At 37.6% G+C, this 27,828-nt stretch overlaps 1 long non-coding RNA gene across 2 annotated transcripts; it reads left to right on the top strand.

Moving 5' to 3' along the window:
- Positions 1-8,350: 8,350 nt before the first annotated feature.
- LOC145776615 (uncharacterized) lies at positions 8,351-18,268 on the top strand. 2 transcript variants are annotated; one of them, XR_014290285.1, is made up of 8 exons: positions 8,351-8,505; positions 8,811-8,951; positions 11,554-11,677; positions 12,126-12,197; positions 12,582-12,816; positions 13,226-13,437; positions 17,587-17,749; positions 17,905-18,268. It is a non-coding gene; the product is annotated as an uncharacterized LOC145776615 (long non-coding RNA). The 2 variants fall into 2 exon arrangements; XR_014290283.1 differs by having other exon boundaries at positions 8,351-8,951.
- The last annotated feature ends 9,560 nt before the right edge of the window (positions 18,269-27,828 follow it).

The following is a 27,828-nucleotide window of genomic DNA, read 5'->3' as shown; positions in this document are numbered from 1 at the left end:
TTTTGTTCAAGTACCGGTAGTTGTGATAACTTGGCATCTGTCCTTAAGTAAATTTTCATCAATTTTGTTATTGCAATATATGTAAGTATGCGTACTCGAAAAAGTATAGGGACAAATATTAGACAAAATGTAGCTAGTGAGGGCTACCAGGCAGGTAGACTTTACAGCCCTGAATATATGTAAGTATGCGTACTCGAAAAAGTATAGGGACAAATATTAGACAAAATGTAGCTAGTGAAGAGGGCTACCAGGCAGAAAAGCTGCACAGCTTAAGTAAGACACGGCAGTCTCATTTGGGTCTTCTCACTAGAATAGAAAGAGATGTCTTGGGTGCCTTAGCTGATGGGATCGGTGTGGATCAAATGAAACAATTTCAAAGTGAGTACAATAAAGCGTGCCAGTCATGTATAGGGGCATGTTCGCAATACATGCTTGCAATCCCTGTCAAGCAAGAATACCTTGTTGAATTGGAAGATGTTCGCCAGCGATGGGTTGAAGTACAGAAGCGCAAAGATAAAATGAATGCCCGCTTTTCTGGACAAACTAGTCCTAAAATGCCACGCTCGTCAAGTAATACCCAAACCTTCAGCCAGTTTGTATCTTCTGTAACACCAGCCACTATTGGACAAGTTGTGCTACCTGAAATGGCATCTGTTAAACAAAACATACGTGAAAGGGCAATTCGTGTAGCTAGGGAGGCTGCATACCACTATAATAAGCAAATAGAAGAGGAGAGGTCTGGGTTGTCGCCTTCAGTACAGGTCGGAAATGTACCCCCTCGGCCACCGCCACCTTCTCAGTCCAGCGATCACTTTCGGAATAGTGAACAGGGTGAGACAGGCAGTCATTATGTAACATACGATAAAGTAGGCCCTTCAGAGTCGTCGCTAAATAGGACCAGAGTAGAACAACGTAGACCTGGCCGTTTGTCTCCCTCCGGCTATACTATGGAACGTTCTCCAGTGGACCCTGTTCGCTTCATTCCGCCTGCCTTCAATTCAGTTCCTTCTGTTGGAATCAGATCAACTCAAGGCGAAAATTGGACGTCCATTTTTCAAGACAGAAGACCTCATGAGCCTGACATCAATGGACTTGTTGACGCATTGTATACCATGGCTACTTCCATAAATCGGAACCAAACTAGCATGGAACCATTTGGTGGTGCCCCTGAAGACTGTCGGCGTTTCATCGGCATTTTGAAGCATACATCATTCGGGGAGTTGTCGATGCAGCGACGAAACTAGACAAGTTAATTTCTTTCTGTGTTGGTGAAGCAAGAGAAAGCATTGCAGACTGCATTCTCAGCTCTTCTCCAGATTTGGGCTACCTGGAAGCAAGGCGAATTTTGGAAAGCTCTTATGGTCAAATGCACAGCATTGTAAGTGCCTATACTAGAAAGTTAACTGAAGGAGCTCCTATCAAACCTAATGATGCAGAGAGTATAGTTAGGCTAGCTAGAGACATGCGTAGCTGTGACGTGCCTGCAGCGATTATCTTAATGCAGGTTTAGACACGACACAAGTTATTGACTCCATATTTGGTCGACTGCCTAACTATATGCAAGACAAGTTTGCATCTTCTGTCAGTCATCAATTGGAAAGAGGACAAGCTGTGACCTTTTCTCAACTCTCTCAGTTTGTTCAGAGTGAAAATAAAGTAGGGCCCAGGCCCACGAGGCTCACGTGGTTCCTCCATCCCTGCCAATAGGTAGGAGTTCCTTCCAAATACCCACCGTATTTGGAAGGAACTCCTAGCAGAACAGTTCAAAGATGGAACATGTATTTAAGAAAAATACTAAAATAATACGATTTTTGCATAATTGACACCTCTCCAATATGTTCCTTCCAAATGCCAACCTATTGGTGCACATCCCTGGAAAGGTAATTTAATACTGAATCCGTTGCAAAATTTAAGTGGTAGGCTACGTATTGCAGATTATAATTTTATTCGAAGATTTTTGGAGAAGTGTCAATTATGCAAAAATCGTCTTATTTAATTGTTTTTTATAAATATATCCTCCATCTTTGAACCGTTCTGCTGAGAGTTCCTTCCACATGCCCTCTTATTGGTGCACATCCTTGGAAAGGTAATTTAATACTGAATCCGATGCATGCAACATTTAAGTAGCACGTGTTGCGGATTGTAGTTTTTTTTGAAAATTTTTGGAGAGGTGTCAACAATGCAAAAATTGCATTATTTTTTTGAATATCATAAATATATCCTCCATCTTTGAACCGTTCTGCTAGGAGTTCCTATAATAATAATAATAATAATCAAGCTTTTATTTGCGCCCATTGCAATAACATACAGTACACTGCGATCACAGATGCGATACAACAGACGACAGGAAGCAGCAAAGTGACATATAGTCTTCGAGTCAGCTGCTTCCCTTATTTTGGCTTGCCTTTAAGTGTCTTTCGCCGAGACACAGCCGCGTGCTCTGGAGCGGTGTCGAACCCACGTCCTTTCGAACGTCGCGCAGACGTTCTCACCACTCGGCTACGCAGCTACGGCTACGCTTCCAAATGTCCACCTATTATTGCGCATCCTTGGAAATTTAATTTAACCTTTTGCTCTTTAACCTTTTTTTGGAAGTTAACTGCTCAGGGGGGGGGCCGTTTTTGGATCAAATTCAATCAGCTGTTACGTGTTATTCGCTGGTGCTATTTCAACAGAAATTGCACTGGTGTGAAAACAAATCATTTGTCTATAAGTTTGAAAAGTCATTATTTTAAAATTTCATATGTTAAACTTGATATTTCAATTTTTGCAAAAGTACCCAAAAACGACAATTTTGATTTATCTTGCCGCTATGTAATTACCGTGCTAATCCGACTTCATGCAAAGTTTTGAATAACAAAGAGCTCGATCAACCGCACGAAGTGTGTGTGCCGAATCATTGCATTGATAAAGATTTACGACTTGCGAGCAAATCTTATTGTAGGCTACTCATTGATTCTAAAATAGCTACAATCAGAGTAATATTGTTACACGAATTTGAAAAAAACAAAACTGCGTTTGTTGTTTTACATTTTTTTCCTAAACTAATGCATTCCGAAACTCATGGCTAGCTTCTAGTTCTATGGAACCAAACTTCTCATAAGTAACACCTTAGCCTGCTTAAATAGCTGTTTACATCTTCGTTTATGTATTTTAGGTCTACAATTGAGTTTGTAGTATGAATATTTTTGTAGAAAGAAGACAATTGAACAAGTTGTTGAAATTATCTGAAATATCTAAGTTCAAATTAAAACAATGAAAACTATTAATACTACAAAAAGTGCTCTATTTATTTTTGATTCTATTTGAATAAGACCTTCTGATGATCCGTTAGGTGAAACAATTTGTAAAGGCTTCAAATAGTAATAACTATATTTGATTTAAGTTCAAATTAGGTGCTTTTGAGATTGTGGAATTGTGTCAAGTCGCATCACAAATATCATGCAGGCTACATCATAAGTCATTTCGCTTACGGGTGTTTATAAACATAACTCATAAATTACATCCACAAAACATACAGCATTTACATCAACAAAGCTAAGTTCGAAGCTCACTTTTCATTGAAGATTGTGTCAATCAATTTGAAAATACAGTTTTAGTCCGCCAGCGTCGAAACAATGCAACAGCGAATTGAGGAACATTCGTAAACAAAGGAAATGTGAAATAACCCACAGTTAGCAAATCTACATAAATTTAACGTTTACAAATGTTGAATCAATGTAAAGAGACTGGATTGCTGACTGGATCTTTATTGTTTGAAGCACAAAAAATACGCGTCAAGGCGGCAACATCAGCAAGGCAGCGATTATGTTTCTGGCCAAAAAAAAATTAACTTTTGACTTCAAAGATAAAAATGATTATAACGAAGCCCCGTAACGAAGCTTCAAAGTTTGTCGTAAAAAAATATTGCAGAGATACAATAAACATAGGCTAATAATTTTGTGCTAGATTGTGAGAAGACTTCCTAGATTCTTCCAAACATTTGCATGATTGCAAATTATTTTCTATAACTTTATATTGCCAAAAAATGGCTTCTTTGTTAAAACAACGTGGCTACAATTCTATAAAAAATTCTTAGGCCTACTGCATTGAAGTAATGAAATGTTTTTTTGTGATTTTTTTCATGACGTTTTACAACATCCGAGAAGTAAAAAATAATAATGATGAATTATTTTATAAAACCGTGGTTTGCAAGCGATTCACAAAAAATTGTTGGGGGAAAATTTACTATTAGACGTAAAACGTTTGTAAAAGAAAATTGTCGGTTTACGTATTTACAATGTTTATTGCGCTGTTATCGAATTATAAACTGCCTGTATTGTCTACCCTTGTGGTTGCCGGCCAGCTTAGAACAGCATGCATACTACGCGTTTATAGTATGTGCATCGTGTTATGATTCTCGAAAATTTCTCACAAGGTCTTTATTTTTATCGTGATATTTTTGTGCCTTTTCTGTCCTAAACTTGAAGTCATTGTGCTGCACAATCCACATCAGTTTTTAGACTCAGTCTTCATTGAAAATCTTTTGCGTGGTGCATTATTTCAAGTAGTGTCTTCCCCTAAGCTGTTACACAAACCGCCCAGAGCCAGGTTGATTATTATGTATCTTTCCGTTGAGAGCCCGTTATTGTATGTGGTGGAATTATTAGATGTCTGAATAAATTCTTGCCAAAGTCGTGCAAATTCTGCTTTCGGGATCTTTGCCGTTATTTACGGTATTTTTTGTTGATAAGTTTAGGCAGCATTCTTCCAAGATAAATGAAGACATCGGTATTGTTCGTCACTTAGATTTAGTTTTCTCAGCATTGTTTATTCATTCTTTGATCCACTAGTTTGCCCCACTTTTGGTATAATCGGATCGTTTATAAATGGCAGGTCTTCACAATAGCCGGCCTCTTATACATTGGCGCAACGTATTCAGATGTTGAATCAATGATCAAAAAAGCTGATTTGTTGTTTGTCTTATGTGACACCTAACTTTATGCCTCGTCTACATTACAAAATACTTTGCAATGTAGATGAGGCATTATCATCTTTATTTTACGCTCTTTGGAACAACACACAGTGAAACAAAAATGCAGGACATAACAACAAGTAGGCGACATAAAGCAGTTTTGTTTTTGTTTGTCGTATCCAGGCTTACACCTGGTGGTTGAAGATTTAGATTAAGTGGACGTGAAGGCAAGGAAGCCAATCTTCGTGTCCACCTTCAGGCATGCCTTTAAGTGTCCTGCCACAGACACAGCCGCATGCTCTTGAGCGGTGTCGAACCGGCGCCCTTTCGATTGCCGTTTCAGTGTTCTCACCACTCGGCTATGCAGCCGAGTGGTGAGCAGTGAAGGCAGTGAAGCAGTGAAAGCAGTGAAGGGACGCCATCGAGTTAGCTGCTTCGTGTAAATGGAGCCTATCTCATAATTTTTAGTGTATCTCACAATTACTGTTTGCAAAAACGCTATTTCTCCGACTTCTCCCAAAAGCATTTGCAGTGATACATTTCCTCAATTGCAAGTTTTGTCAATGAGAGCAATTCCATGGAACGTTTATTTCGAAAACAGGTTTTTCGTGCCTTTACCTAAGAGAAGATTTCTTATTGTAACGTTTTTTATTCGTCAATGAATACTATCTGCTTGAAACAACTGTTTTGAATAGTTTGTGGCCTACATAGTACATAGCCTACTATTTTGATCATGGATTGCTATTCTTCCTTGTAGAGCTGATAACGCAAAAAACGTTTGCTATTATTGTTTCTAATTAACAGCTTTGTGATCACTGGCTTTTCTTTTGTAGCATAAGAAATAACGCGCTTTGTATTATTGAATTCAAACCAAACAAAGGAAAACAAGAGGATGTTTCTCTTTGCTCGCGCATATCGATGCACAAAGCAATTATGAGCTTTTGGCTTGCTATCGCAATGTAATCCATTTTACGCTTCGCAGGAAGTTAGCTAGAAATAGCAAAAATTTATCAAAATCTTGAATTTACAAGAAAACTACACAACTTTTAGCATCAAAGTTAATATCATCAGATCCGCCTGGCAATTTTAGGAAAAGTCAAGAAAAACAAAGTGCATGGCGTTACTGTGCTTCAAATAATCAAATGAAATATGAGGGGGGGCAATCTGGCCTCCCCTTGAGGAGCAAAGAGTTAATACTGAATCTGATGCATGTAAATTTAAGTGACACGTGTTGCGGATTATAGTTTTATTCGAAGATTTATTGGAGAGGTGTCAATTATGCAAAAATCGTTTTATTTTCTTAAATATTGTAAATATATCTTCCAATTTTGAACCGTTCTGCTGGGAACTCCTTCCAAATGTCTACTTATAGGTGCACATGCCTGGTAAGTAATTCAATACTGAATCCGATGCATGTAAAATTTAAGTGGCACGTGTTGCGGATTATAGTTTTATTTAAGATTTGTCGAAAGTAGGTTAGGTCGCATTTTATGCCTCGCACTCTTCCACGGATGACTTTTTAGGCGGAGAGAAGGAAAATTATTCTGCCAGAATGACGGGGGTCGTGACGGTGGTGTATAAACATTGGCTCGTGAAAAACACGTGAAATTCTGGGGGAACTCGTGTAATACTGGGGTACGTTTTTTTTACACCTCTTTAACACGTGATTAACACGAGATTTTTTACACATGTCATCAATTGCAATAATGCTTTATATCATATTTGAAGTAAGTTTTTCAACTCTAGAATATCAATTGATACGTTTTATGTTAATATCTTTGAAAAATTTCTGCAGTTGCATATTCACTTGTTTCTGCATACTCACGTGTTTTTAACGTGTTATACACGTGTTTTTTACACGCCAGTACCAAGTTTGTTTCATCTTGTTTTTCTCGTTTAAAATAATTTTTCAACTCTAGTAGGCTATTTGATACGTATTATGTTAATATCTTTAAAAAATTTCTCCAATTGCATACTCATTTTTTTCTGCATACTCACGTGTTTTTAACGTGTTATACACGTGTTTTTTACACGCCAGTACCAAGTTTGTTTCATCTTGTTTTTCTCGTTTAAAATAATTTTTCTACTCTAGTAGGCTATTTGATATGTTTTATGTTAATACTTTTAAAAAATTTCTCCAATTGCGTATCCATTTTTTTCTGCATACTTACGTGTTTTTAACGTGTTATACACGTGTTTTTTACACGCCAGTACCAAGTTTGTTTCATCTTGTTTTTCTCGTTTAAAATAATTTTTCAACTCTAGTAGGCTTTTTGATACGTTTTATGTTAATATGTTTAAAAAAATTCTCCAATTGCGTATTCATTTTTGCTGCATACTCACGTGTTTTTAACGTGTTATACACGTGTTTTTTACACGCCAGTAGCAAGTTCGTTTCATCTTGTTTTTCTCGTTTAAAGTAATTTTTAAACTCTAGTAGGCTATTTCCTATTTGATGCGTTTTATGTTAATATCTTTAAAAAATCTCTGCAGTTGCATATTCACTTTTTTTTGTATACTCACGTGTTTTTAACGTGTTATACACGTGTTTTTACACGCCAGTACCAAGTTTTTTTTATCTTGTTTTTCTTGTTTAAAGTAATATTTCAACTCTAGTAGGCTATTTGATGTGTTTTATGTTAATATCTTTAAAAAAATTTGGCAGTTGCATATTCACTTTTTTTGTATACTCACGTGTTTTTATCGTGTTATACACGTGTTTTTTACACGCCAGAAGCAGGTTTGTTTCATGTTGTTTTTCTCGTTTAAAGTAATTTTTCAACTCTAGTAGGGTATTTGATGCGTTTTATGTTAATATCTTTAAAAAATCTCTGCAGTTGCATATTCACTTTTTTTTGTATACTCACGTGTTTTTAACGTGTTATACACGTGTTTTTACATGCCAGTACCAAGTTTTTTTTATCTTGTTTTTCTCGTTTAAAGTAATATTTCAACTCTAGTAGGCTATTTGATGTGTTTTATGTTAATATCTTAAAAAAAATTCGGCAGTTGCATATTCACTTTTTTTGTATACTCACGTGTTTTTAACGTGTTATACACGTGTTTTTTTCACGCTAGTAGCAAGTTTGTTTCATCTTGTTTCTCTCGTTTAAAATAAATTTTCAACTCTAGTAGGCTATTTGTTGTGTTTTATATTAATATCTTTACAATAGGAATTGTGCAACTCAAGAATACAGTATTATGTAATTTTCATTAAAACCGAATTTCTCCCCTTTATTTTTCGTAAACCTTATATCGCGGTTACCAGCGGTCACCTGATTAAATATCCCTGTGAGTCTGTGACATAAAAAAATGGCACAGAATTTCACTAAGTATTTGCTTATCAGCTTAGGAGAGGACTTTTTAGAGTGACTGTTAAGTAGGCTACTAGGTTTGTGTTAATTAATCTTCCATTTATATTTAGAAATCATTAACTGATTTAAATCTACCGAAAAGCGCCTGAAGATAAAAGGTTCAATCTTTCTTTTTACCAAAAGATTGTGCACGAATCGCGATGAACATACCGAAATGGTGCAGTGCTGTTCAAAAAGGTAGCGAAAAGCTGTGCCTGTTTTTTGTCATCTATCGAAGTATGGTACCTACCTACAGGCTACAGGGCTTGCTGTAGAGTGTAGACAGTGCATTTATTTCTATTGTATGAATAGTTTTACTCGATTGGCCTATCATTTAATGTGCAGTCTTGAGAAACAACACTGATTGAAAATGCTTTACTGTCTGTGTTAAGTAAGTCCAGTCTATTTTGTGCTTCTGTGGATTAAATATATGAAGACTATGACTGAGAGCATTTTCAGTCGTAGACTTTATATCAAGAGGTGAAGTTGATCTTGTCCTAGAGAAATGGATATTTCATGATAATGATGTTTTGGAATGTTATTGGCCTGAGCTTCCGGTTACAAGGTTCGCCAGTTATGCCTACAAAATTCAGATGTCAATCCAAATTGGAAAAAGTATCATGTACGAATTATGTACAAAACAGGTAAACATTAATATTAATTTATACTACCCATTAAGTTATAATACATACGGCACCTAAATAAAAGTTGGAAACAATCAGAGGTAGGGTTTTGCCAGTAGAGTACCCAATGGCCGGCTATATTATACATATATATATAATTATGGTGACTTAAGAGTTAAGAGTTGGAATTCACTGGCCTTATGATTTTCTCTTACTAATTTACATTGCCAAGTGTCAAGGTTGTTTCATTCAACAATCAACATGTACCTATATGTATATAATATGTTTTCCAATATATGGAGTTTTGTGCAACAAAATTTATGTTTGCTCTGTTGTTTCTGTTGCAGCACAGCTGCTTGTCTTAATTAGCTGTCAATTTTTTGATATGTAATTTCCATTTAACCGCTTTAGCAGGTTGTTAGGTATTATTCCATATGCAATACGCATGAGATCTTATTCTTCAGTGTATCGTTTTTACTAAGCTTGATCACTGTTATGGGAAGATGACATGTTAACATTTTGCAACACATAATTTGGCTAAAGCACTGATAAAGTTACAACATGCTGAAAATACTTCGAGACCAGCATGTGCCCCAGTTGGAGCGCGATACATTGGACAGTCCAGAATAACATAGTCGTCAGTTTGTTTTTGTGTGCGACACCTGTAGGTGTAGAGTGAGCCAAGCATATCACTAAATATATTTTGTTTAAGCAAGGGAAGCAATAAGGCTGGCGGGGGGTTAGAGCGTGCCAAAAGCACGCATATTTTAGGGGAGTCCGGGGCAGGGTTGAGAAAAACCCGTTTTTTTTTAAAAAAGCCCAACCCGCCCGGGTTTTTTTAAAAAAACCCGGGTTTTTTTTGGGTTTTATTGGGTTTTTTTTAAAAAAGATGCAAAAAAAGGTAGATTCATGCTTATTTCACCTCAAAACTACTTTTTACGAGTGAAGTGCCTTTCACTCACAGTACATGCTTGCATAACTCAATAAAATAATGCACTAGGGCTGTTGTTGCTTGAATGTTGCATCATCCATTAGTTTCAAGATCAAGTTGGATGTTGCATCATCCACTGATTTCTATACCAAGTTGATGCTACTGTGGTAGAAATCACGTTATTGCATCATTTGTTTAGATTTGAAGGCAAGGAGCATTTATGCCATCATGTTTAAATATTTTTTATCATTTATATATGTATTATATATAGTAATGGATGAGCAATTGAACGATTGCGTGGCCAATTAGGCAAATGCTCTGAAACAGCCATGCGTTAGAATCCAGAATCTGTAATTGGTAAATAGCCTCCTAAATTGCATTTCACATCATATATACAGACTACAGTAGAGTAGTACTTTCACCAATTTAACTATAAGGCCTTCTTGCATAAATGAGTTTTAGTGTAGTATACACAAAGTGACATTACTTGATTTTTGTGTACTGTGCAATATCCACTGCGTTTTCAGTTTATTCTTGGAAATTACTTCACAATCACATCCTTAAGTCCTAATTTAAAGTTTGTTGTAAGTACCTTGTAGTGTTTTTGTAAATTTTTTAAATTTTCCAATAAAAACTGGACAAATATGATGCTCTGGGTTTTTTTATGGGTTTTTTTGGGTTTTTTTAAGTGGGTTTTATTAAAAAAACCCACCCGGGTTTTTTTGGGTCGGGTAAAATACCAACAACCCTGGTCCGGGGGCATGCTCCCCCGTAAAAAATTTGCAAAATTACACTCAAATTATGCATTATAGCGCTTTCTGGAAACACTTTCAGGGTAATAATTGTATGAAATTTGTAGGCAGATAAACAGCTATTAACTTATTAAAGGTAGCTGTTACACACGAATGGGCAAAAACTGCAGCTAAAATTAGAGAACACAAAAAACTCAGCTACACAAAAACCCAACAGAGTAAGCGATTCTGAAATTGCTTCCACAGATTAGTTTAAAGAAGCGTAAATCGCATCAACTTTGCGCGATTTACGATTTGCAAAATTTATTGGTGTCTTTCTGTGTGTCTAAAACAAATCCTGGGGGTGTTAATAGCCAGATGTCTTGGAAAACGATTTAAATTTATACAAATTATATTATATTTTCAACAAAGGGTTCAACTTCGGAATCCAAACTTTGAAAATTTGGGGGGCATGGCCCCTTTTGCCCCCCTGGCTACGCTTATGCAGTAATGATGACAAACGAAAGAAACGTCCCAGTACAGTGCCGGTCTTAGGGTATTTCGGGCCCTGTGCGGAATATGCTTTGCGGGCCCCAATGACAATGATCCAATTCAGTAGCGTAGCTAGGTATTTTGAAAGGGGAGGAGGGGTGGTTTGACGGTCGACGGGCGAAGCCTGGCAGCGTAATTGCCGAAGGCGACACCCAGCGGCGGGGATCTGGGAGTCCTCCCCCAGAAAACTTTGAAAAATTACGTTGAATTTGGGGCATTCTTTGAGCATGTTCAACAACAATTTGGGTATGAATATTACTGTAAAAAGGTGTGTAATTTCCATTTAACCGCTTTAGCAGATTGTTATTATTCCATATGCAATATGCATGAGATCTTATTCTCCAGTGTATTGTTTTTCCTAATCTTGATCACTGTTATCGGAAGATGACCTGTTAATATTTTGCAACAGATGATTTGGCCAAAGCACTGATAAAGTTACAACATGCTGAAAATACTTCTGATTTGGCTTCAACAGCAGCTAGTGAAGAAGAAGTAAATGATAGTAGACAACCTAAATCGAAAAGAAGAAAGCGGTATAACAATGCATTCATTTTTCCCTGATATTTGTTCATTTCATTTTGATTTTAACTGCTCAAAACTAATTTTACCCTTTCTTAACTTAATTATCATACATGGGTGCATGCCAGTACTTCGCATTATAGTAACTTATTGCATTGAAGTCACAGTTACACTAACGTGGCAGTTGTATATAACGTTTTTGTAACATTGTTGTATAAATTGTATCTAATGTAAGTACATTTTGGCTTGTTACATTGTACCTGACAACACCGTGATGCAAATATAAGCTAATCCTTTAAGATACCGTACACCCAGGATGCATTTCTACGTTTATTGCATGATGATTGGTTGTATATATGCAAAATATGTTGATGTTGACGAGATATCAGTAGGTAATGTACCAACAAGCAAGGGCAAGCATGACATCTAGCTGAAGTAACTGTTTTCAAATTATAAATGCAGGAATTGCCGGTTGTCTATGAGGATTGCATATACAGATGAAAGCGACTCCCGGAGTCAGAAAATATCATTACTGTAAGTAAACAAATACTTTAATCACTTATTAATTATGCTAATCCCAAAATTTGACGATTTTTAGGTGTTGTTTTTTAGGGAAATTGAGCGGTTTCTAAAAGTAATATGATTTTAAAAAAATATTGCAATCTCATTTTTAAGGTTAATAGCACGGATTAAGGTGTTCAATCAGAACTTTTCGAACGTTGCCTAAATATGCTGTCGTTATCCAGGATTTTGAGACCAGCATGTGCCCTAGTTAGAACGCGATAGATTGGACAGTCCTGAATAACATAGTTGTCAGTTTGTTTTCGTGTGCGACACTTGAGGGTGTAGAGGGAGCCAAGCATATCACTAAATATATTTTGTTAATGTTCACTCTGACGGTCACTAAATCTTCCATAGGTTTCTACTCCTGTACGAGCAGCTGAGGTTGCTACAAACTTGCAGCAACTGCCACAAGTTCCGGAATTTCCACAATCTTCCTCTGTGAGGGCACCACAGCAATCAAGTCCAGAGCGCGAACAATCAGTCCTTGATTTTCACTTGGATGACAATCAGTTGAATGTTGCAATCGACACTACGCCTGAAGTGACCAAGAACATATCTTGTGACGAATTTGTTGCGCTGCAAAGTGAAGGTTTGCACCTGGTTAAATTAAAATCTTGAAACTTGTTCGATTAACTTCGCTCAACAATTGCTCAGCTGCATCGGTGTGATGATATAGTTTTAGCTATAATTCTTCACTTCGTTTATTTATGTTTACTCTCTTTTTTATCCTTCGTAACTCCCATCTTTACTCACAAGCAGCGGGGAATTTGAAAATTCAGTTTCTCGAATTTTGGAAGATTTGTTGAGTCTCTCACGTGAGCGCCCCTACAAGAGCATTGTTCTTAATTGGCAGTATTATTTACCACTCCCTTTTCTTGTTTGGCAGCTGCTTAAATCACAACTGCCCTAGCCTGGGAGCTATTCTTTTTGTATTGTCAAAGCAAAGCGCCTTTGCTAACACCAAATCATGTTAAAGCAACTATTTATTTTTCACACAGTTCGACGAATTCGAATTGCTCAACTGGAAATTATGGGAATTTTAATTCTGTCAACGAATAATTGGATATAATAATGACAAACGAAAGAAGCGCCCCAGCTCAACAAATAGAGGAACCCCCTTCGGACATTCCATCTTTTCCCATCCAACAGCCTGGAGGATTTTGATCAGCTTGAACACAACCTGGGAAACAGCACTGTTCAAAATAAACTGGTAATTTTTTTTTTACTGTTAACATGGCTGTGCAATCGGTATCACAACTCCGATTCTCCTCATAGAATAGACATTAGGATGTTTCATTTTTTCACGATTTTTGAAATCAAAAATGCTTGGGGTCTAATCAGATCGGATTTTGGCCACAAACAACCGATCCAAAATATTTTTTCAATCGGACGACTTTTAGAGGGTGCGCGGCCCCCCCAAAGTTTGAAAATTTGAAGCATGGGAAAATTTGCAGGAAATATGCGATATCTCGGTAACGGAAAGTGATAGGAAGACGTGTAAGGTGTCAACTTGTGCGGAATGGCCAACTTCCTATCTGCGTTTAATACATTTTGCTACCCTATCTGCAACGAAAAAAAAGTTAATTGCAAAAAACTGTTTTTTTCATATTTTCGATGTTTCGTTCTACAGAAGCAAAACCCTTGGAACCAGTAACTACAGTGATTACAAGTTATAGAGAGCAACAAACATGTGCTATGGCATAGGGTACAAGTGTGCATCGAATGTTACACAACAATGGACTTCCTTTCACGATTGGCTTAGAACAGTGGTCTCCAACCTTTTTAAGAAGCGACCCCAATTTAAGCGAAAACGAAATCAGCATTTCCATGCGACCCCATTTTGTTTTCCAATACGAAGAAAAATGTTTCAAGTAATGCTGAAATTAAATAATACGAGTGAGTATGCACAATTACAGAGAAATGTGGCTACAATGAAGTATTCCAAATGATTGTTAAGAAGTTTTAATTAATACATGAACTCAATTTCACGAACACAAAATTGTCAATTTGTTTCAACATTTAATTTGCACTGTTGATGCGATGGTTTCAATTTGGTCAAGAACGTCGTTGGACATATCTTCAATCCTACGTTTTACTGATGCTGCTGATAGTGAAATTGAATTCAAGAGATTGCAATTTACGTTCAAAAAATTCAGATGGTTTATCCATTCAGGCAGCCTGGATGATTTTGTTTCTAAATGACGTTTAAGTTTATTTTTCTTCATTCTTCACTTTAGTTTGCAATTAGAATCAGTAATACAAAGTTTTAAAAAAGTCTCGTCATATGACCTTTTTCTGGTATTTTTTGCTGCCATTTTTGTACAATATTTATCTGTACTTACTAGTTACAAATAACCATTACTAGCTGCAAAGCAAACCGTAAGCAGCCGGTGAAATGTCTGCACACTACACCTGCATAAATAACCATTCGCTCGCTCTGGAGTCACCATGATAATAAATACTAGTTAATCTAAACTAGCATCGTGAATGCTTTTGCTTGTCCTACTTGTCGCAACTATTCTGTTTTTGATTATTGCATCACAATCGTGTAATTGTGACACGAGGTAGCAAGCTGTAGGCTACTCCAAAACACAAAGGATGTAAACTACTGTAGAACAAAAAACTATCAGTCTTTTTTTTTCGGTAATGAATTAAATATGGTGAGTTTTGGCGACCCCAGGAAAAGTTAAGGCGACCCCACTTGGGGTCGCGACCCACAGGTTGGACACCACTGGCTTAGAATACCGTCATCTCCTATCGCACAGTGTCTCTCACATGTAAACGTTTCAGCATAAGCTACCAACACAGAGTAATTAAACAAAACAGTTGACATTGACGTGGCTGTGCAAATCAAGAGTCATACACCATGTGAACGCGAAGAAAATCATAAATTCAACAGTATGTACAATACTTGCGGACTAGAGGTACTCAAACGCAGGAACAGGGATCCCCCAGTCATGACCAGTGAAAGCAAAACAAATAAGCAACATCATGTAGAACGAAAATTCGGGCATGTTACCCAAGAATAAAAATTACTGCCGGCATGTAACATTTAATGATTATTCTTCAGCATTGCTTAAATGCACCACATGCACCAATAATCGCATTAAAGACAGCTTCACTATTAACAGAAATTTCCTTGAGAAAAGACTTTACTCCGATAACTCTTTCCATAGTTTTTTTCTTTGCTCGATCATGCGTTTGAACCAAAAACACATAACGATCTATACCATTCACATTTCGATCATCATAATGAAGCTGCAGGAAATCGGAAGCAGAGATGTCATCATCACATTTTTCTAAACACAGCTTTCTTGTTTTCTCCCTACATCTATACATGGTAGTCGGTGAGGCAGCAATATCGTCACCAGCACATGCAAGCAACTGGTCAGATTGTTGGCGAGTAGAAGTGTTTCGCCGGTCAGCTAACATACAGCTTAAAGAACTTACGGCAATTTTTCGTTTTTTTTGTGTACATCTTGCCACCTGTTACTGCTGTCTTGGCGAAATCAGGATCAAGAATTAAGCCTCGTGTCTCATCTTCCGAAGACTCACTGCTGGAAACGGTTATATCAGGTGTAATCATATCTGCAGATCTTCGCCTTAGCCTCTCCTGTGCTACCAGGCTGGAAGTTTCTGAGCTGGTTGAATAAGAGCAAGATGGTTCATCTTCACTTGGTAACTTTTGCTGGTAAGAACTCCAATGACTCAATCTATTTTTTTACCCTTAAAGTAAAAGATCTGTCGCGAGATGCAGTAATAAACATCTTTCTAGCAGAACTTTGATCTTGCAAAAACTCAACCTCCTCTTCTGGGATACGGTGCATCCATTGACAGCTACAAGAAAGTCTGCCGTTGTAAAACTTCACCTGTGATGAAATGGCACATTTACACTTGCAGATATCAAACAGCTCATGGAATATACCTTCTGTCGCTCCCGTCTGTGGCTGTTTTCTTTTCTTGATTGCCTTAAATTTGTTTATGAGCAGTTTTAACCTGGTCTCAACTCGAATGATGCTTATCACCGGAAGGCTGGCACTAACCCAAACATGAACTATATCATTTATCAACTGTCCCTTGACATCAGCAAAACATGGAGGCTTCTTAAAGAACTTGGGATTTGTTTCACTGCATTGCTTGCATAAAAAAATGTAGTGGTGAAGAACGCTTGTGTTTGTGGGTAGTACATTCCCTGGCAGCTTTTCAAATTTCTGCAATGTCTCACTGGCGTCAAGTCTTGTTTCTGGCATAATAGCAATTGAACTAACTACTTCTGGGTACAAATAGCCAATACTTAAATCTTAACACCTGCAATGACAATCCATGGTAAATTATACCAGCAGATGGCGAATGACATCGACTCAATCTGCAACGGGAGCTTCTCAAAACAACCCTATACATTATAACTAACAAATCTTCTTACTACAAACTCGAACAAGAATGTAGTTCTGAAAACTTAAAAAGCACAGTATAATATTCTACAAGTCGTCCACCTGCATTGTTAGATCAAAGTGCATTTAACAAAACCTTTTGTTCGTAAAAAATGTCATTTGTCATCACTGCAGTTACTGGAAGGGTTTTGCTTCTGTAGAACTGGGAAGAAAACATCGAAAATATGAAAAAAACAGTTTTTCGCAATTAACTTTTTTTCCGTTGCAGATAGGGTAGTAAAATGTATTAAGCGCAGATAGGAAGTTGGCCATTCCGAACAAGTTGACACCTTGCCCGTCTTCCTATCTCCTTCCGTTACCGAGATATCGCATACTTCCTGCAAATTTTCCCACGCTTCAAATTTTCAAACTTTGGGGGGGTCGCGCACCCTCTAAAAGTCGTCCGATCGAAAAAATATTTTGGATCGGTTGTATGTGACCAAAATCCGATCTGATTAGACCCCAAGCATTTTCAATTTCAAAAATCGTGAAAAAATGAAACATCCTAATAGACATACAAGAAATACTGGTTATTTTCACTCTCTTTAAAACAGTTTTGCAATGTCGTACTGCTGCAAATTTCTTGAAAGTTTCAACCAGCATTGATTGCAGCAAAACAACGATTCATTGATTTGCAGCAAAACAACAAAATATACATTTCCCAAAGTTTTTGACACTCTGACAATGGATAATTTTAAAATTCCTCGCAATGTAGAGCATTCCTCAATGTTATATAGGGGTCGGAGTCAGTGCAATTTTTAAAACTCCGACTCCTTTGGCTAAACAATAAACATTGTTACGGCTCTGACTCCACGGCCCTGACTGTTAACAATGAAATTTAACAGCTTGCAGTATGAGTGCGCTCTACTTTTATTCTATGGAATATAACCGTGAAGTCTAAATTTTATATGATAAATGTTGTTTTGCAGATTTCTTATTTGAGTCGGTATTTTTCGACGGACTACAAAAAGAGCGTAAAGCAGCTTCTTTCTGGAGTATTTACGGATAAGCTTATGACGAAGTTTAATTGGATGGGTCAACGCGGTTCCAAGCGCTCAATTAAAGATTGCAAACTTATTTTTGTAATTTATGGTATGTAGCCTAAACTTTAGATTTTGCACGTATACCCTGCTTAATGAACGTATGTTGCAATCTATTTTTAATATATTTGATCCGTGAAGAATTCTGTATATCTATTGCTAGCCTATTGCTTTTGTGACTAAGCACTAACTCTTTTTTGCTTACAGCATCAGTTCGAACATACAGTTACACAAAAGACACAACCATGGGCGATGTTAAAGCTGTTGTGCAAGAATTCCTCAAATCAGCTGAAAAGAGAATAAGAAGACAGTCAGTTGCAAGGACATCTTCATCCAGCACGGTTCGCCCAACTGATGATGTGTGAAACAGCTGTACTGTCTTCAGTTATATCTGTGTTTTTTGGCATGTGTGATTTTGGTACCAAATAAATTGCCATATTAAACACGGGTTTGATGTGTAAAACACGGGTTTAGAAGTCGTGTAAAACACGGGTTAGAAGTCGTGTAAAAACACGGGTTGCGTTTGTGCAAACACCCGTGTAAAACACGGGTTTAGAAGTCGTGTAAAACACGGGTTAGATGCCGTGTAAAACACGGTTTAGAAGTCGTGTAAAACACGGGTTAGATGCCGTGTAAAACACGAGTTTAGAAGTCGTGTAAAACACGGGTTAGAAGTCGTGTAAAACACGGGTTTAGAAGTCGTGTAAAACACGGGTTAGATGCCGTGTAAAACACGGGTTTAGAAGTCGTGAAAAACACGGGTTGCGTTTGTGCAAACACCCGTGTAATACACGGGTGCACATCACGGGTTTTACACGAGAAACTGGGGTAAAAAAACACGTATCTTTCTCGTGTTTTTCACGAGCCAATGTTTATGGGGTAGGGACTACGGTGGTGGGGCCAGTATCACGAGATTGACACCCCTGGAAAGGAAATTTAATTCTGAACACGATTCAAAAATAAAATTCCGAAAATTATTTCGGGAAAGTATGTTCATAAATGCTTAATTAAAGGTGTGTTAAAACGTCAAAATCTTAATTTATTTTTAAATACATAAGATATTTACCTCATTTTGAAATCATTATGCTTCCGTTTCCTTCATCTGCCGCATCACGAGATTGACACCTCTGGAAAGGAAATTTAATTTTGAACACGATTCAAAAAGAAAATTATTTCGGGAAAGTATTTTTATAGACCTTTTTGTGATGATTACTTTTCTTGCCTATATAGGCCTATAGCAGTCACAATTTACGAATTTATGTTTTACTTTTCGTAATTGCACTTGCTTTATCTTTGACAAGTCGAGTTTCTTAATTAAATTTCTGTGTTCACTGTTCATTTTCCTATGGAAAAAATATAACATTTACTCAGTGTTGTACGCGTCATTGAAATATATTGACGGCGTCAGCGTCAGCGCGAATTGCCTAAAAACTTGACGGCGTAAAGTACTGCGTAAGCTCTTAAAGAAATTGACGGCGTCAGCGCTAATTTCTAGCGCTATTTTTTGCCAGCGTTTTATAAAACGGAAATATCTCAACCAAGTTTAGGCTAACAATAGCTATAAATAAAGAGCAGGTAGGCCTCTTATGTTTTGAGACTGTATTGTAATTAGCTGTTTAGCTTATTAGTAGGGCCATTTATATTTTGACCTAAAAAAAAATTTTTTTGACTTTATTTTTATCAAATTTTGACCTAACGAAATTGCTTATTTATAGAGGGCACAGTTCTTTCTTGAATTGATACCACTTACCAAAACATAATATTTTGTCGATTTCAGAGCCAAACGTAATATTTAGTCGAAAAGTCAAGGTGTTTTATGGATTATAAAAAGTTCGTTGTGTTTTATAGCGTTAGGAAAATCTCCACAAATCTAACTTTTGCTGAAGACAGAAGACGATTTAGCTTGCTTAGGCATTTTTGTATTACAGAATGTCAGTAGGCTATTCCTGAAGAGGGAGTGTTTTATAAAAAGTATTTAAATACATAACAATGAATAAACAATGGACAATTTGCGATAAAAGTTACTGCTGATCCGTGGTCATTGTGACATATTTCCTGCTTTTATGAGTTAATATGGTTTAATTGTGTCGCAGTTTCTGATTTGCAATGCTTCCACAAGGATTTTGACAAAAATTGCTCTCTAGAAACACAGACTTAAATTTGTTAAAAGCCATAATTTGACAAATTTCGACTTTATTATCAATTTTGACTATATTTTGACCTATAAACTTCTTAGAAACAGTCCCTTTAGGTGCTGAAAACAACTTTATTCTTTGATTTGTGGATAAACGAGGTGCTAAAAAAATTTTGACTTTATTGACTTTTGCGGGCCCTGCTTATTAGTTATTTCTTTGCAGAAAAACACAAGCCTTTCAAAACGTTTGTCTGACAATCTGCTGCGTTTGGGACGCATATTGTCCTTTCCAAGTGAAAACATGCGTTCCACAGCAGCGCTGGTTGGTATTGGTGTGTTGTATTTCAAAAACAAGTGGAAAACGTTTTCTTTAGGCTACTCGGAAAGGTATCACTGTTCCAAGCGTGCTGTGATAGTTTAGCATGTAGGCTATAAATCTTTTAACGAGGTCCACTGCACCAATATCGCTCTTTTCAGGGGCATAGAGCTCTTGAAATAAGGTATCTTCAACGTCCGCGATGCCAGTCATGGATTTTTCGCTTTCTGTCTCTGATCCCTCGTTCTCAATACATAGGTGATCACCATTTGGCGAACTTCTTCCGCGTGTATTCCAGGGAGCCATTCCAACCAACGCAAAAGCCGGTAATTCGGATGAGTCGCGTTGGCCAGAATACACTGTGAAACTCTTATTGTGTAACGAGATTTTCCATGAAACAAAAATGACGCATAGCGCTTGACGCTTAAAATCGGCAAAATAGTTGACGGCGCTATCACTTCCGTCAACTGAAAAATAAATTGACGGCGCTAGCCTCAGCGTCAACAAAAAGTTGACGCCGTCAAATGACGCCGTCAAATTGACGGCGTCAACGTACAACACTGCATTTACTTTGATGTGATAACGAGAAGTGATTTTATCAACTTCCGAGTGTTGCTGCTTTCATCGCATTGTAACCGAGCAATTTTTTACGGATCATTTTTTTAGGCAGATCGCGCAAAATTATTCTGCCAGAATGCTGATGGTGTCATTCTGGCAGGATAATTTTGTGCGATCCGCCTAAAAAAATGATCAGTGAAAAATTGCCCGGTTAACAATACGATGAAAGCAGCAACAATCGGAAGCTGATAAAATATTATATTTTTTCCATTGGAAAATGAACAATGAACACAGAAATTGAAATAAAAAAAAACTCGACTTGTCAAAGAGTGCAATTGCGAAAAGTAAGACATAAAATCGTATATTAAGACTGCTATATGTGATTTGGCAAGAAAAGCAAGCATCACAAAAACGTCTATAAAAATACTTTCCGAAATATTTTTCGGAATTTCGGAACCAAAACCAATCTTCTAAAACCTCAACCACGTCAACAAAGGGCTTTCCCTCAAGAGATTATTGATTCTGTGTTGAAGTTCTATGAAGATGATGAATTTAGTAGGCCTAGGTCAAAAGAGGGTCAAAAGGATAAAGTGTGTGTGGGCAAAAAATGCTATCAACAAAAACGATTGGTTTTGGTGACACTAAATGAGTTGTATCAGGAGTTTAAAAAGAGACAACCAGATATGAAGATTAGTCTGTCAAAATTTTGCACATTAAGGCCAAAATGGTGCGTTTTGGCAGGAGCTTTCGGAACCCATTCAGTTTGTGTTTGTCTAATTCATGAGAATCCTAAGTTACTGATAGAGACGGGAAACTTGGCAGAATCTTACAGACTTGCTTTCTTTAATGGTCTGTGATATTACCTAAAGAGAATGCATGTTTTGCAAGTGTGTCCAATGTCCATCTTCAAAAGTTTTGAGAAGCCACCTTAACTCGCTGTTTGAGGATCATGATGAACACATCACTTTTAAACAGTGGACGACAGTTGATAGAGCAGAAATTGTTACCATGATCACGAGTGTTTCAGATTTTATAGAAACCTTGATTGAGAAGCTAGTCTAACTTTTTCCACATAGTTATGTGTCCAAAGCACAATCAAATTCCAGAAAAGAAAATTTGCAAGAAGGTGAAGTTTTGATTGCAATGGACTTTTCAGAAAATTATTCCTCTCATGTGCAAAATGAAATCCTGGGCTTTCACTGGACACACGCCCAAGCAACTGTGCATCCAGTACTTTGCTATTACAAAACACCGACTCCGACATGGTTGAACACTTATCCCTTTGCTTTCTATCAGACATAGCCTACTGGTTCATGACGTGCAAATGGTGTATTACATTCAAATTGCAAAGTTTAAACGTCTTGTCCAATTTATCTGGTCGTGCTATGGCTGGTACTGGTTTTTAGCACCGTGCCAAGTCAATGCACCAACAACCGACTTGCGCTTTATTGAAGTGTTACACCAATACAAAGAAGAAGACAAGCTGGTAGCGCGCAAGTATTTCATGCTACACACATGGTACTTGTCTGGGGAACTTGCTCCCTTTGCCCTTTTCAGCACCAAAACACTGCCAGCTGAGAAAGCAGCAATGGCAAGAGCAATAGCCCAGCTAGAAATTTCACGTGTATTACACGTAGATTCTACGTACCTTGGGTCGTGTATTATACGTTAATTTTCACGTATAATACACGCATATGTGTCGACACTATTTCACGTGTATTACACGTATATTTGGTGGTGGATTTTACGTGTTTTACGCCCGCATTACACCTAATTTCCTCGTATCTGACAACACTAATACACGTGTTTTCCACGTATATTTGGTGGTGGATTTTACGTGTTTTACACCCGCATTACACCTAATTTCCTCGTATCTGACACGTAGATTCGACGTTCCTTGGGTCGTGTATTATACGTTAATTTTCACGTATAATACACGCATATGTGTCGACACTATTTCACGTGTATTACACGTATATTTGGTGGTGGATTTTACGTGTTTTACACCCGCATTACACCTAATTTCCTCGTATCTGACACGTAGATTCTACGTTCCTTGGGTCGTGTATTATACGTTAATTTTCACGTATAATACACGTATAAGTGTCGACACTATTTCACGTGTATTACACGTATATTTGGTGGTGGATACGTGTTTTACACCCGCGTTACACCTAATTTCCTCGTATCTGACACGTAGATTCTACGTTCCTTGGGTCGTGTATTATAGGTTAATTTTCACGTATAATACACGTATATGTGTCGACACTATTTCACGTATATTTGGTGGTGGATTTTACGTGTTTTTACACCCACATTCTACCTGATTTCCGCGTACCGTATCTGAAATCAATAATTTAATACATTTGTACTTATTTAACACATTTGTATAACGCATATTGTTATAAGAGGCTACTGTCCAATTGTGACCCTTCTAGCACTCATTCGGAGAGTTAATGCTTGTTTTGAACTTTATTTGGTAATTACAGAAGAAAAAGAGCAATAGCAGTGGTGGGAATCGAACCCGCGTCAATGAAATGACTACTTTCTAGCCCTAACCTTAACCCCTAAGCCAACCAGCTGACAAAAAATCCATCACTTAATTTGCTTTCTATCATCTTCTTTTCGCCATTTTTACGTCACTTAAACCGGAGCTTATGATTGGTTGGCGGTTTCATTCTAGTCATTTTTAGTGGCAGAATTTCGACGTGTTAAAGTGGCTACCGTACCAAACCTTAGTAAGTAATTGTTTAATATCAGTAAGCGAGACCACTTAAATTTACACTAAGAACTATCGTTAAAAGATCACATTAATTTGCGACTAAAAAATGTCATGAAGTTTCCTTTTTACATAACGTAATAAAACAAAAACACAGCATAATCTAACTTATATCCTAAAAAATGCGGAGGAGCGTGGTTGACACCAATCCACTTGAGTGGAGAATTCTTTCTGTTTATACCGTCCTTGGGAGGTAGTTTTACCTAACACAGATTAAAAATTGCCCAAATGAACGAAAGAACTTCAACACGTTTAATATACGTGGAAAACACGTGTTACTTTTCAACAGATGGAAACGTGCAATACACGTGGAAACAACATATAATCAACATACAAAAAATTCCGGTAAAACATCCTTCTGCTCGGGTAAACATTTTTTTCTCTTTTGTATGCCCTCTTCTGGGTGTGATTTTACCTTATATACCTTAAAAATTAGTCAAATAATCATAGGATTTTGAACACGTGTAATGTACGTGGAAAACACGTGTTATTTTTGCAAGAGTTATATTCACAAAATAATCCCTAATAAAACTTCTAGAATCATATTTACACACTAGTCATACTAAATGATAGCTAAAATAACTTATGTCTCTAAAAAAATGTTTTTTAAACAAGTGAATTTTTGTTGGTGTACACAAACTCCTTAATAACACCTGAATTCTACCTAAGATACCATATTACCTAAAATCAACCAAAAATCAACGTGTAATATACGTAGCTTTCTAGCTGGGAGGCTACTAAAGAAAATGAAAAGTTTCAGACAGCCATTAGAAAGATTTGTAGAAGGTTTTGGAAAACCAAGGTTGATTCTAGTGTTGCCAGCCACCAACTTGGCTGATCTAATCAATGAAGATTCCTGGTTCCTTTTTGCACTAAAGCTTGGCCATTGTACAAGTTTCATGGACGAAGATGTTCTTCAGTGAGACACCTGTCCTTCATATGCAACTTGCTCCACAGTTGTAAGGCAGGATGCAGCTGAACGGGGCGTCATGCTTGGATGCGACTATCTTTCATCGGCAAAGTGTGAACAGAGATTCCAAACTGTTCTGCAGACTGTTGAAGGCATCTATCGGCAGTGTCCGAATTTACGGAAGAAGGAAATGAACAACAATGTTCAATGGATATACTGCATATTTAGTTGAGCAGGAAACTGTGCCTTTTCCAACTGTGTTATTTCCAGTGTTGTACGCGTCAATGAAATAAATTGACGGCGTCAGCGCGAATTGCCTAAAATCTTTACGGCGTAAAGTACTGCGTAAGCTCTTGAAGAATTTGACGGCGTAAGCGTCAGCGCTAATTTCTAGCGCTATTTTAGCCAGGGTCTCACAAAACGGAAATATTGCAACCAAGTTTAGGCGAACAATGGCTATAAATAAAGAGCAGGATTTATGTTTTGAGACTGTATTGTAATTAGCTGCTTAGCTTATTAGTTATTTACTTGTAGAAACACAAGCATTTCAAAACGTTTGTCTGACAATCTGCTGCGTTTGGGACGCATAATGTCCTTTCCAAGTGAAAACATGCGTTTCACAATAGCGCTGAATGGTATTGGTGTGTTGTAATTCAAGAACAGGTCTTGAAAACGTTTACTCGGAAAGGGATCACTGTTCCAAGCGTGCTGTGATGGTTTAGCATATATAAATCTTTTAACGAGGTCCACTGCACCAACATCGCTGTTTTCAAGGGTATAGAATAGAGCTCTTGAAATAATGCATCTTCAACCTCCGCGATGACATTCATTGATTTTCCTCTTTCTCTCTTTGATCCCTCGTTTTCGATACTACTCATGATATGAGTGATCACCATTTGGCAAACTTCTTCCGCTTGTATATTCCAGGTAGCCATTCCAACCAACGTGAAAGCTGGTAATTCGGATGAGTCGCCATGGCCAGAATACATCGTGAAACGCTGATTGTGAAACGAGATTTTCCAAGAAAACAAAAAATGACGCATAGCGCTTGACGCTTAAAATCGGCCAAATAGTTGACGGCGCTATCACTTCCGTCAACTAAAAAATAAATTAACGGCGCTAGCTTCAGCGTCAACAAAAAGTTGACGCCGTCAAATTGACGGCGTCAACGTACAACACTGGTTACTTCAATTCGGAAATTTTGCAAATTTGGCAAAACAATGTGCATTTATTGGTGTTATGTGACCAAAACAGTGAATGTTAAAGTTTAGATAAAGTTCAGCGAATATTTTTTGCAATAAAATGATTAAAAGGTGTTCAGTTTAGAGAGAAAAACCCTAAAATGAATGATGTTAGATGTCCGCCCCAATAGCTCAATTGGTTAGCGCATCACTTTTGGAACGAAGAAGCTTCAAGATCAAGCGGCGCTGGTTTGACTCTCGGGGTGTGCGCTTGAGCAACGCACGTTAAGGACTGGTCACAGCGGTAAACCATAATCTCTTCGTGGGAAAATTTTAACATAAAGTTCCCGGGTCCGTTCGTCTGTATATAATGACCGAAGAAACACACATTTGAACTTCTTTTCAAACAGTGTATTTCTGTAAAAATTAGCCCGCGGCTACCGAAAACGAGGGGGTGCAACGCCGTACACCACTTAAACTTGTCACTACAAACCAGACTAATTGGATAAAAGACGGAGAATTTGTCCAGCTAGCAAGCACCAAATAAACCAGTTAAATGTGCGACCGACTTCCAACAAACAACTTCAAGAATGAATCAGAAAAATTTGTGATAACTCAAAGGCACGTCAGCAGTTAGTGTGACGCAATAATGAAAGACAATTATGAAGTCATTCAAACATTTGTTCCAGAGGCTGATGCAATATTCCATGTTTAAACAGGTTTCAAACTGAAATAGGTTTAAACAGGTTTGACACAAGTCTATGAACGATGGTGCAATTTTGGCACATTTTGTAGCAACTTCCATGACGTAATATTTAGTAGACTTGAACGGTTTTTATATGACGTTTGTTAGGTAAACAATTGTCTGGAACATAGCGGCCCCTAGTTATGACAGTCTGTCATGGCATAACTAAAAAAGAATTGACGACAATTGTGAGCCAATGAATAAAAACACATGATACACAAATTGTTTGAATCACTCACGTTTAAGTTAATACGTAAATACAAAGGGCATGCAAAGAATGAACAGCAATACGAATAATACACGACGATACATGAAATGGGTACCATAGGTACACGCTAAAATGACGCTATGTACAATGGTTGCGATAATAACCGACTGTTCTGGGCTCAGACAAGTATCGGCCACCGCAGACAAAACCAGGCTCAAACCCTAACACTTAGGTGTTCTTTACGGGGGCGAGGCACGAAATATCCCTCAACACGTAGTCTACTTTCACTTTCCCCGTACTCTCATCATAGTTGCAGACGGCAACTTTAGCTCTACGAACTACAGGCTTTCCTTTCCTAATTTGTGGGACCACCTCATGCACCCTCCCAAGTTGATACTTCCCACGTTTACTAATGTCTTGGAGAGAACCCACCACTACAAGTTGACCAGGCTCCAAATTCTCGGCCATTTTTAGCCATTTTTTCCGGCCCTGAAGCTCTGGCAAGTAAAAATCGATCCATTTACTCCAAAACTGCTGAGAAAGTGACAAATTGAACCGATAATCCCTTCTTAGTTGGTCACGATCATGTGGTTTCCCAACATCACAGTATGGGTTTAAGTATGGGGTCAAAAGTGAGGCAGGGGTGATGACAGTAAAATCCCTAGGGTCGTCACTCAAAGGAACCAAAGGGCGTTCGTTCACGATCCGAACGGCACTGCCTGTGTACGTAAGCAAAAGCAGTTCAATAAAATTGGGCTTACGTATTGAAGAGTCTAAAATGTGAAAAAAGTACTTGGTCATATCAGCCACGAAACCAAATCCACTAAGCCGAAATCTGGCCAAGAGATCTGCCAGAGGGTTTAACAAATCAGGACACGAAAACATTACATCATAAACACAAGTTCCTCGAAATTCAGACTTGCCATCGTAAACAATGCGCTTTTTTAATTGTGACGTCACAAAGTATGGTAAATACCACTCAAATCCCTTGACATTTCCTGCTTCACCAGTACGCTCAATATAGCCATTTGATTTAAGATCTTTCATGGTGTCAGTAAGGAAATCACGAAGTTCAGGTTGTTTTAAAGCCTTCTTCCTTAAAGCAGCAGCTCAATCTGACGCCAACACAAAATTGTTAGGTAAATCAATATCTTCCTTCAACGGTACAGGTAGGCTATCTCAAATCGACCATCTTTCAACTCAATATTCGGTTCGACAAGTTCTCTAGCCAAAATGTCATTGCGAGACAATTCACAGGTTTCATTTTGCAAAGTCAAATCCTGAATGACTTTATTCAGGT

The sequence above is a fragment of the Aplidium turbinatum genome, chromosome 1, assembly GCF_918807975.1.
Source record: "Aplidium turbinatum chromosome 1, kaAplTurb1.1, whole genome shotgun sequence".
NCBI lineage: Eukaryota > Metazoa > Chordata > Ascidiacea > Aplousobranchia > Polyclinidae > Aplidium > Aplidium turbinatum.
Note: the sequence above shows the minus strand (reverse complement) of the source record. Positions and strands in the feature narration are given on the sequence as shown.